Genomic DNA, 10,233 nt, shown 5'->3' on the forward strand with positions numbered 1-10,233 from the left:
ATTTTATACAATTTTTTTTCAATGTATCTTTAGGAAAACGCAAAAAAAATGCAGTTAGAATGTTGGAAAGGAAATCTAAATTAGTATCAACGCGAAATAGTTTTAGAGAAATAAAAATTCTTCTAATCAGATATTTATACTGTTTAATTATTTTAAATTTGTTCTTTTCATAAAAACTATTTATTTTTTCCAAATTTAAAGTTATAGTTAGTCCAGTGAAAAGTTTTTGGAGAATTCTTATACTCTGCTCAAGAAAGAAATATTTCAAAAAAACATATTGAACCTATGTTTTTAAACACCTCTTATGAACTGGTCATGAAAAAAAAGTTTTATTTTAAGAAAAACGTAACGTATTCGTAATAGATGAACCGGAGAGTAATTTTCTATCTGATTCATAGTATTTTTATTTATGTTATAATTATCTGTTTGGCTATTTTTTTGTTTTTGTAATTTTAAGTTTAAAACTGATTTGTAATTTACGTTTGTTTTATTTAGAGATAAATGTTTTGCAAAATGTTTATTTATCTTTGAAAATTATCTATTTTATCTTAGTATTTTATATTTTAATACCGAGAGTTTATCCGTAATAATTAGTTTTCTTGCAGGATTTTGTTCTTTAATTAGAAAGATCATTAACTGTTATGAAAAAGTGTTGCTTAAAATTGGAATTTAAAAAATAGAATTAGAAAAAAAGAAAGTAAAATTGTATTTATAAATAAAATTTGAAAAAAGATTTACTTTTCGTAAAAAGAAGACATTTTAAATTATAAAACAGTATAAATGTCTGAGTAGAAGAATCCTAATTTTTCTAAGTTACTTCGCGATGATACGATTACATTTCCTTACCAAAAAAATCTTGTGAAAAAAAAATCCTGTTTTCATTTTTCAATCTGCTATTATGGATTTCACCAAGAAAAGTCAATAATCTATCGATTAACCATAAGCGTTTCGAAAAGAATCTTCTTTTTTTATATAGTCCACCGGGTTGGTCTAGCGGTTATTTTGTTGTTACAATTCATTGTTTAACAGCTAATTTTCAAAGGTTTTGAGGTTCAAATCTAAGTAATACGGATACTAGACAGTGAACAACGGGTATTTTAATGGTTGGAGTTCAATTAACTATACGTCTCAGGAATGATCGGCCTGAGTCTGTTCAAGATTGCACCTCATTTACATACATACATATTACCCTCATCTTATTGGAAACAGGGGGGGGGGGGTTGCTTATTGTTCACCAGTTGAACAGATTGCAATGTAAAGATTAGAAAAAAACAAAATTTTAATAGGCTAAAAAAGATTAATATACAGATAATTTCCATCAACTTACATATTTTTATTATGTAATGTTTATTTTTTTGAATACAGTAGTAATCTAATGTTTAGTGCAAAATGTAAGGTTTTTCTTCATGTGTTTAACTGAAAATAAAAAAAATTATTAGAGTCTACAAGGGGACAACTGAAAAAGTTTGAAAATTCACTATTTTCAGGGGTAAAGAGTGAATAATTAAGCTAGTTTGCTACTAAGCTTGAATATTATTTGGTAATTATTTAACCTACGGAAAATATTTGTCTTAAGATTTTTACTCAAAATATAACATTGATAAAATGAAGGCGGGGCTGTATGATTTCATTTTTCTGTACCCAAAAGTTTTTTATTCATTTTATTTTTATTCTAGATTAAATTAAAGAGAATAACTCGTTAAAATTTCTGTTTCCAAATTATGAAATCAGCTCATAAATTTTGATCTTATCTCTTGAAACATTTTATAAATAAATCAAATAAATAATACGTTAACTTTATTAGCTTTCAAAACTTAAAAAATATATAAAATATATGATCGTTGAGAAAAATTTATGTTTGTATTTGAATCGAAAGATGAAATATTTTAAAATTTTGTTATAGAGTACATTCAAAAGGAATCTGCATTTTATTGTTAAAGCTATTCTAAATAAATCAAATTATCATTTCTGTTGGAGAAATTTTACATTTTTATGTAGTGCTATATTGAAATTAAAGGAAAAAAAGAAATATTATCGATTGAAAAACTTTACAATATAAAATAACAAAAGCACTGCTTTCACAATAACATTTCTAAAAATATAACTACTTTTTGAAGGTTTATTCAAGGTGACAACTGCAGCGGTTTTATAAAAATATGATTGATAGAAATGTTACAAAATATAATGAAAATTTAGTTGTTACTATTACACTACTACGTTCATTCGCTTAACAAACAAATAAAATATGTAAATAAATATTTAAAAAACATTTAACAGGTATATAAAAAAAGACCATTTTTGAGTTATGAATTTCCAGCTCCGCGAACACAAATTCACTATTATAATGTATAAAAAAAATTTAGAAAATATTATATCAAATATTTTTATATTTTATTTAAAAATCTAGTTTCAATTAAGTTTATAGTAAAAAACCAAATAACAAAAAATAATTGAAAAATCAAAACATCTGATCAATTTAATAACCTTTAATTTGCTTCAAAGAAAGAGTGGAAGTTAAAAAATAGTTCAGAAGTAAATTTTTTAACCTTAAATTTAACATTTTATTTTCCCGGCGAAAGGGGAAAATATAGTGATCATGTCAAAAATGCGATATTGAGTTTATTGCAAATCTTTAGATTTAGTGTCCATCTAATTTATCTAGATCAAAAAAGAACTTACGTATGTGCGTATCTATGAAGACGTAACATTGTGTCACAATGTTCTTGGCCTTATATCGCAGGATTGAACGATATCGATTTTCTTCAAATTTAACTCATTTCTATAAATTAATTTCATTTTTTTTTCAAATTTCGTTCATGGGTTGAGGGATGTCACGAAAAACCAAAACTCTTTGGTTTGGTAAAATGATTTTAGATGGTGCTATACTGAAAAAAATCGCATACAATGTAAGAAAAAACAATTTGTTGTAATTTGGGTTGCGCGACTTTACGATCGCGTTATAACAACAAGAAGAAGGTGGGGGGGGGGATTGTTGTACCGTTCTTATTCTTAGCAGTGACGGGGACGCAATTGACGGGTTTGAAAAAGGGAGTCAGGTAGCGGCGGACTGAATTGCTTAGCTAGCAAAAAAAAATCTTATTTAACACATTCTATAACTTTCAATTTCAAAACTTCACAATAAATGTGCTTGTATATAATCGATTATGTACCGACCGTGATATCGTTCTTTAAAAATAAGGAGAATTTGATATGGTATTATCTATATATATAAAAATGTTCAGTTCGTTTGTGTACGGCTTCAAAAACTCAAAATGTTCTGCACCGATTGAGATAAAATTTTAGCACGATATATAACCCGCATCAAAGATTGTTTTCATCTATTTTTAATAAATCTATCTATCTATTTTTAATTTGTACATTTTTAATTTGGAAATGTAAACAAAGGAAAACCAATCAGAACAATGCAAGATGGCCGCTGACAAACACAACGACCAAATTTCTTTGATTTATATTTAACAGCTAAAACATCTGTATTTTATTGAGAAAAAAAAACACGATAAAAAAAATTTCAGCACGATATATAACGCGCATCAAAGATTGTTTTCATCTATTTTTAATAAATCTATCTATCTATTTTTAATTTGTACAGTTTTAAAAAAAAAAAATAAGAGGCTAATAAATCAGATGGAAATGTAAACAAAGGAAAACCAATCAGATCAATGCAAGATGACCGCTGTCAAACACAACGACCAATCACAAAGAGCCCGTATGGCCGTTGACAATGTAAACAAAATCACAACTGATTAAGTAACAAATTTCTTTGAATTATATTTAACAGCTAAAACATCTGTATTTTATTTAAAAAAATAAAACACCAAAACAAAAAGAAAAGCCACCAAGAAGGATGACTTACAGTAAATAAATTAAAACACCCAACTTTCTTATAGCCCAGATAGACTTAAGACTATGCAAACAAAAAAAGTCGAAATAACCAAATACACAGAAAATAATACCCCCCTACATAATGACCAAAAAATCCTTTGTTAGGCTATTTGTTTACATATATATGACCAAACAGTCGTTTTTTGGTCATTTAGCGTTCTTTGTTATGTAAAAGCAAAGAACAAAATTCACAAATAGTAACGCTGAAACAACACAACTAAGTATTCCTTTTTTTATTTTTTTCTAACCTCCGAAACCACCGTTATGCATTGCTTCAGATGATGATATGAATGATTTATAGCGTATGAAAATGCCATGCCTGACCGGGATTCCAACTCGTAACCACCGGATGAAAGTCCGAGACGTTACCACTCGCGCCACGGAGGCCGGGACACATATTCGTTAGGAGCCGAATAAAAACACGACTTACTAATATGGCGTTGTGTGTCAAACCAATTTTATACGGACTATAATTACTTTTAATACGCGAAGCCCTTTGCAATGATTGAACATTAACTTAAACTTCTTCAAAAATTATTCCTTTTGAACTAAGCCACATTTTGATATCATTGTTTTTCTATAACATGGCTGGAATTCTTTTCGTTTAATGATAAGAAGCGTTGTCGAAGACAATAACCGAATTCTCCTCCAAAAGGCTATAATACACCGCTAAACTATTTCTAAATAATTCAAATTCGTGTAATTTTTTTACGAATCGCGTTTTAATCAAAATCTCACCTTTTTCTCGATTGACCTGCGGGGTTTTGTTTTCTTTGGAGACCGTAATTCATTAATAGATTCATTACTCGAGAATCACGTTGTACACTGAAGCAGCTCAACTTCTACTTACGTTAACAGTTTATTAACATCTGAAATCAACGCCGTTTGATAATTCTGTAATTTGTAAGCATTACTCTGCTTTTGTAAGCATTTAAAATGATGTGTTTTTTCGCACGACTTAAGGACTTTTTTCTCAGCCCACAAATCGTTATATATAAAAATATTAAGTTCGTTTGTGTACGCTTCAAAAACTCAAAATGTTCTGCACCGATTGAGCTCAAATTTTTGCACGATATATAACCCGCATCAAAGATTGTTTATATCTATTTTTCGCATCAGTCACATACCCGCGACCGCGAGAAAATAGTTTTTTTAACGGTCAGCTGTGTACCAATGACCGCGCCATCTGCCGGAAGCGAGGGGAACACACGCCATACTAGCTAACGACAACCGCAGTCACATGTGAAACAATACCTGTTCCCAATTACATTGTTTATTAACTACAAAAAAACGTATCCACTTGCATCTGATTCAAATTATTATACAATCTGAATTAAATATTCACTTTAATCGAGGTACTTTTGCGTGATCGTGTCGTGATTAAGCTACGCCTTTCACCAAGCTCTGAATTTATTAGAAAACTACCAACAGTGGGATATATGTATTTATGACGCGTGCAACACTGCACATCCAAACAAAATTCGCGCATTATTCGCAGTTATATTGACCGCTTGCTTCCCTTCATCTCCCTCAGAGTTATGGGAAAGATATCGATCGCATATGGCTGAGGATATTTTCCATAGAGTACGCCTAGAAAATACCAATATGACCATGGAATTTACAGAAGGCATTTACAACGAAGCATTGATAAATATTGAAGACAAGTGCTTATCTATTGCAAATAAAGTTCTTAGTCAATTGGGAATGCCAGCACCCACCGAGCTGCTATTGCTTCATTTGATGTGGATTTACGCCGTGAACAGAGTTACAACATCGGTGATCTACAGTCATATGTCCAATCAAGCATTCCCAAATTAACACGTGAACAGAAAGGCATTTATGATCGCATAATGCAAATGATAAATGACGGAGTTGGGGGGACCTTCTTCTTGGATGCGCCAGGAGGAACTGGGAAAACATTCCTCATTAGATTGATTCTAGCAACGGTTCGATCAAAAAATGACAATTATCCTGTTGTGGAATATTAATCAGCCAAAACTCTGCAACGGCACTCGACTTTCAGTTAAGAAATTGATGAATAACGTAGTGGAAGCAACGATTTTAACGGGGCCTTTCAAAGGTGTAGATGTCCTCATTCTTCGAATACCCATGATCACGACCGATATACCATTTTAATTTAAAAGATTGCAATTCCTAATTCGATTGGCATTTGCAATCACAATAAATAAAGCTCAAGGTCAATCTTTAGAATTGTGTGGTTCAGATTTAGATGCTGATTGCTTCTCACATGGGCAACTGTATGTTGCGTGTTCCCGAGTCGGCAAACCAGATAGCCTTTATATCTACGCAGACAGTGGAAAAACAAAAAAATATTGTATATCCACAAGTACTGCAAAATTAAACTTCTATGAAACGTATGCTTTGTTTTGTTTCTCATTTTTCATCCATGCAACCACAATGTGCCACAACGATGCGTGGCGGATAGAGCTAGTTTAAAATAAATATTAATGTCTGCAATGGTGTAAATGAATGAATATTTAACCAATTTTAATCTCTTTTTAAACGGGTTCATAATTGCCCGCTATAAAAATTTCTCTAATAAACTTGAAAAATTGCACTTTCACTTCTACAAGATATGATACTTCGAAGAAATATGGGTTGAACTTACTATTCTCCCGTTAAAGCCCATCAGAGCTAAGAACGGGGGGGGGGGGTCCACCAGAGGCTTCACAAGGCGGGTGTCTTCCCCTATGGGGTTGAGTCTTACTTTATTAGTCTGTTACCATAGTCAAAGCGAATGTGGGCAAACTGGACAGGGGTTCTGACGATAATAGTTGCATATCGTAGCTAAAGCGCATACTTATACTTATACTTATATCGTTGAACTACAGGAAATAACTTAATTTTAATATCAAAGTTATATTAACAATAGTTATATTATTATCAGTATTATATTAATATTAGAGTTACAATAATTATTATTACTCTGAGATAAAATATCTTTCACTGATATTTTTTGTAGATCAGGTCATTATATAAAAAAGATTTTATGTGGATACCATATGACTTCCTTGTACACCTATTAAATTATATACACATTCTTTTAAATGAAAAGTACATACAATTTTATTTCATTAATAACTTCTGATATTGTTTCATATTTTTTTATTGTTCTTATCGAACTATTATATAACGTAATTTTTTTTAACAATCAGAGGTTAATAATTATTAATAAATCAATATATTTAAATTAAAAAAAGGAGATAAAGTCTGATTCGAACCGATGTGCCTTCCCCTCGAAAGATCCAAATATTTCATTAATTAAAATTTTATTTGGCTAAAACTCTGGAACCAATGAAAATAAGTACCACTTGTAATATATCATTAATAAGCTCTCAATGAGGGCTTATTACTGCAGTTAAGAAAGAGTCCAAAATACAATTATTTTTTGAATTTTTTTTTTATACTTCTGGTACAGTCAATTGTAATCAAAAGCGGAGGTGCAAACTAGATCTTGCAACAGTCCTAAATCCAAACTTTCAACATCCTACGGCTAATCGTTTTTGAGTTGTGCGAGACACGTTCATTCATACGTATAAACGTCACACTAGACTAGTTTTAGACGTTACGCCAAGACTAGTCAAAATGGATTCAGGGATGATCAAAATGGATATTTCCGTTGAAATCTGAAAACCGAAATTTTTCGCTGTCACAATACTTCCTTTACTTCCTACAAGGAAGTAAAAAGATTGTATTTATTCTTTCGTGAAATAATTCTTTTATTTAGAAGGAGAATTTAATCTTTAGACAATTGGAATTCCTCTAACGTATAGAGGTGGGAATTGAAAAAAAATTAAATTTGTTATGATAGAAAAAGGTAAATTTCTATTCGTTTTATAATATAAATTTTGACCTTTCTTATAGTTTGATATAAAAATACCGATGTACGCGTATAATAAGCAATGATCATCTATGTATTCATTCAGAGTAATGTTCTACATTTATTCAGTTATTGTGATGTACATAATTATGGTGTCAATTGTATAAGGCTTAATATTACCTGAATTTCAAGGTTTTAGAATGGTAATATAATCAAAGTATTTGCCTCAATGAAGACAACAGAGAATCATATTCTTCATTACTTTTTCTATGCCTGATATACAGATTTATTATTCTTGAGCTATCAACTTTTATGAGTTAAATCTCATCTCAAATGTTTCACAACAATTTTAATTACAGCTATACTAACAATATTTAAGAGTTAATAGCTTGGTGACAGCAGGAAAGTTAAAAGAAAATTATAAAATGAATCGCTTGAATATTTAAGTCGGTATTTATCATATGTACATATAAAAATAATAAATAGAAAAAAAAAACATATTTATAGGTGAATGTAAACCAGTACTACCATTAATCTAATGTTACTTTAAAAAACTGACATTTCATTTAAAAATAAATTTTGACTTTACCCGTCAATCTTTCTGATTTTCGTATACAACACACGATGTTGAACGTATAAAGTATGACAGGCTGTCGAGTTACGTAGATGAAGGATGGCCTGTGACGTAGTGACGTAGGTCAATCTAATCGCGCGCTGATAGTCAATCTAAAAGCAATCACTGAACATACTCACACACTTACACACTTTCACTTACACACGTACATATAATCATTCTCTCTTACTTTTTTCATCTTTCATCTCACTTTACTCTCATTTTACCCCCTTTCTATCCTTTATATATATATATATATATATATATATATATATATATATATATATATATATAATATATATAACACCTAAACCGCTTCAGGGATTTCACCAAAAACTATTTACAATATAAGCAAGCTCATTGTCTTCCTTATTCATTTTACGCATTGTTTGATTTATATTTTTAATAAAAGATTTAATAATAATTTTAATATAAAGCCTATATGCATGAGTTATTAATATAAATAATAGATATATTTGCCTTATAAAAAAAAAGAAGGAAAGTAAGTAGTTCAAGATTAATTTAATTGTGCGTAAAAGCAATTGTTTTCATAATATGTGGTTATTTTTTATAGTATCCTGTGTTCTACATTTTGTAAACCACACGTTAGAAAACAAAGAAGCTAAAACAGGATAACTATATTCATGAATAAATAAATTATAAACGATATCACAATACTTGAATAAATAATTCGATGTATAAATGAAGTTCCTAAATACATAAACTTTATGCAAAAATGTGTATTTAAATATTTTTTAAAAAATGTAATAAAATTAGAAAAATTTTATTTAAAATATTGATGTAACAGAAAATTATTAGAAAATATTACAAAAAAAAAAATTTAGTTTATTTTTGATAATAAAAACAATTCTGTAATCCATAAAATAACTGGGAAGAAATAATCCTTGGTCTAATACAAAAGTTTTATCTTTGAATTTTATGAAGAGTTTAAACAAACTAAAATTAGATTTATTAATATTATAATATTCTATAATATTTTATTAAAATTTTTCATATAAGTTAATTAATTGTTATGTAAAATATAATATGTATAATATACTCAATATGTATGTTTAATATGTACTCAAACAATTATTAAAAACAAAAACATTTATGTATAATATTTTTTTTCAACGGTAAATTGTCGAATTTCATATATTTTGTTCAGCTTAGTTGTATTTTATTCGTTATACTTTTTATTGTACAGCACTTGGTTTACACCTTTATATTGTGTTGGGAGGAATCACTGGATCTCTTTCATGCCATTATTTCTCTGTATAATTTACTAATCATTTCATTCTTCAAGAAGCTAATTCTAAATAAAGCAATACAAAAAATATAATTTTTATCTTTAGAAAACTTCAAATGAAAAGTGCAATCCTTTTGAGATTTAAAATAATGTATTTAGAAAAAAAAACTAAAAAAAAAAAACATTCAAATATTTCTTATATCAAATGAAATACTTAAATCATTATCTTATGAATTTGAATCAGAATAAAAAATCATTTAACGTATGTCCCATTATTTTAACAATATATAATTAGACAGGCATATATTTTAACACTTTGATAATATTATCATAAGACGAGGTGGCCGAGTGGTTAAGGCGTTGGACTGCTAATCCAATGTGCTCTGCACGCGTGGGTTCGAATCCCATCCTCGTCGTTATTTTTACACTTTATTAAAAACTATAATATAATTTTATGTTTCATACAGTGAAAAGTTTAACTGAAGGACATGAAAGAATTAATACATTTTTTTTTTAATTACGAATAAAAATTCCTTTCGCATGAAACAGCAAAAAAAAGAGGTAAATATTAAATATAAAATGTTTTTATAACAGAATATTTTTTAAACCACATTTTCTGAAAAATAA

General features: G+C 28.9%; 1 non-coding gene across 1 annotated transcript; it reads left to right on the forward strand.

Moving 5' to 3' along the window:
• The first annotated feature begins 9,940 nt into the window (after positions 1–9,940).
• On the forward strand, positions 9,941–10,022 carry TRNAS-GCU (transfer RNA serine (anticodon GCU)). The gene has a single exon. It is a non-coding gene; the product is annotated as a tRNA-Ser (tRNA).
• Positions 10,023–10,233: the final 211 nt, after the last annotated feature.

The sequence above is a fragment of the Lycorma delicatula genome, chromosome 8 (genome assembly GCF_047948215.1).
Source record: "Lycorma delicatula isolate Av1 chromosome 8, ASM4794821v1, whole genome shotgun sequence".
Lineage (NCBI taxonomy): Eukaryota > Metazoa > Arthropoda > Insecta > Hemiptera > Fulgoridae > Lycorma > Lycorma delicatula.